Below are 2384 nucleotides of genomic sequence, written 5' to 3' on the forward strand. Positions count from 1 at the left end.
AGTGATCATTAGAAGTTAGATGTCTAAAAATTGAAGACAGAAATTGTGGGATAATTTACTGGATGAATACAAAAGGTTAGCAACAAAATTGGAAAGGTATTCACAATTATTAAAAAACTAGAGGCAGTACACCGTGTACTGCAAACATTGTGTAACTATAATGTTTTGGTCGAAAATTGATCAAGTATAATTCAGCCAAATTGTATGAGAGGTTGTGTTGTTAGGATAATGCAAGTGTAGAATAATAATCAAAGTGAAACAAGTGACTTACAAGGAAAGCCTTTGATCCTTTATAGAATCTCATAAATAAAACCTTGGGGGGCTATAATGATCTCCTTCCTTGTTGTTTTTTATTGATTTTAATTTGAGATTACATAGATGATGAAGATAATACGAGTAAAAGTGTGATAATAGAGTTTATTATGTGTGTGGTGTGAAATTTACAGGTGTTATTTATAGTCTATCCTGAATAACAAGAAGTCTGGTATTTCCGGGATCCTCCTTGAACAAGCATTTGCATGTTGTTTGACTTGGTATTCTCGGGTCTTAAGCTTGGTTGAAGTGATTCCCTGTTGAGAATGAGTCTTGTGTTGACTAATTCTGCACATGTGAGAAAAAGAAAGAAAAATATAGCCGTTATAAATATTAGTGATAATAGTCAGGATCCATATATATGTTTAAGGATCTTGAGACTTCAAGGATATTGAGGATCCTGAATATGATTCTGAGATCCTACCCCTAAAATTTCCCTCAAAATATACATGCGAAATATTAAGGTTAGTTTCCAAATATTTAGCTGTACAAATTTAAAGTAAAAATTGAAGTAAAAATTTCTAACGGATAGGATAATTTAAATTTCAACGGATAGATTTCTAGCCACTGGAATAGGTCAAATCACCCTTCTACCTTTCCAATATTATATAAATAGGGTTTCAGTCATTCAGTTTTGTCCTACTCTTTTAGCTCTTCTTCCGGACGTTCACCGAATATCATTGAAGGTACTACCTTTGTTTCTTTTTCTCTTTCTTCGTTTTTTAAATATGGTCAAAAAAAGGAACTCGTTGTCGCACAAATGTTATTGTTGTTCCTGACGACGATTTCCTAGACCAAAAAGCCTTACCTTTCGAAGAAAACTGTACCTATGATGACGATGATATCGAAGCTTTGAAATCAGCCGGAACTTTCCCTGCCGGTACTATTTTTAGAGCTTTTTATTTGAGGATCCAGCCAGACTTTGTTTCGTCCTCCTAGATTTGTTTCCCTGAATATCCTTTTACCGTGGGTCTTACTTACCCATTACCTAGAATCATCTCCAAATTCTTCGAAATTACTAACATTTCGTATATCCAGACCATGCCAGAAGTTTGGAGGATCCTTTATTGGATCGATCGTCTGAACTGCTCCATGGATCTCAACGTTTGTTTAAACAAGTTAGCTTATGTCTATGACCTTTTGACCTTTGATAATTCCCATTTCTTGTTGAAAGTCAAAACAGATAGATCTCCTATTGTCTTGAAATCTAAACATAACAATGGTGCTTGGAAAGTGAAATACTTTATCGTGAAACATGACTTCATTCTTGACGGAGATTTTTTGCCACAGTCTTGGATTAAAAAGTGTAGGTTTCATATTTATATTAAGGATCCCGATATTAACACTTATTATTTTATTTGATTTTTTTTTTGCAGTTGTCAAGTTCGACAAGGTAATTCCTCCCGTTGAAGATTCTAAAGAGAGGATTGAGAATTTCTTTGCCCTTCCTGAGACTGATAGAACATTCAAGCTTGATCTTCCTAGCCTCCTAGAAAGTTTAACTGCCATCGTCCCCATGACTTCATGTAAGGATCATTGATTACTTCTATCTTTTTCATCCTGGAGGATCGTAAAGATTTCTTTGTTATTTCAAGGATCTAGAACCACAGGCGTCAATGCCCATTTTTCCCTTTCTAATCTTAACACCGCAATGTCAAGTGGCCAACTACTTGTGAAGAAAGAAAAGGTTACCTCCTCCTTCGCTTCAAAGAAGTCCCATATCGACCTGACAATGAAGACTCTGTGATCCCGAAAAAGAAAAATTATTGAAGCTATGGATTTGTACCTTGAAAACTTTGGACTTGACGAGACGCTTAGGAAGCTAGTTTCTTTTTCCCAAGTCGTACGTGTTTTTGTGTTTGCGCTTTTTAGGTTTTCTTTTCACTGTTCTTGATTCCCTTTTTGTTTCATGTTTCTGACCACATCTCTGCTGACTTGAGGATTCGGGCTCATAGGGCTGAAGAAGCTCTTAAGGAGCAAGAGAAGGTGTGGAAAGCAACTAACGAGGATATCTTGAAGAGGGTGGAGCGATTGAGAAAGGAGAAGCTCGAGAAGGAGGAAGAGAACATTGT

This window comes from Lactuca virosa, chromosome 1 (genome assembly GCF_052849685.1).
Source record: "Lactuca virosa cultivar CGN04683 chromosome 1, Lactuca_virosa_CGN04683_v6, whole genome shotgun sequence".
NCBI lineage: Eukaryota > Viridiplantae > Streptophyta > Magnoliopsida > Asterales > Asteraceae > Lactuca > Lactuca virosa.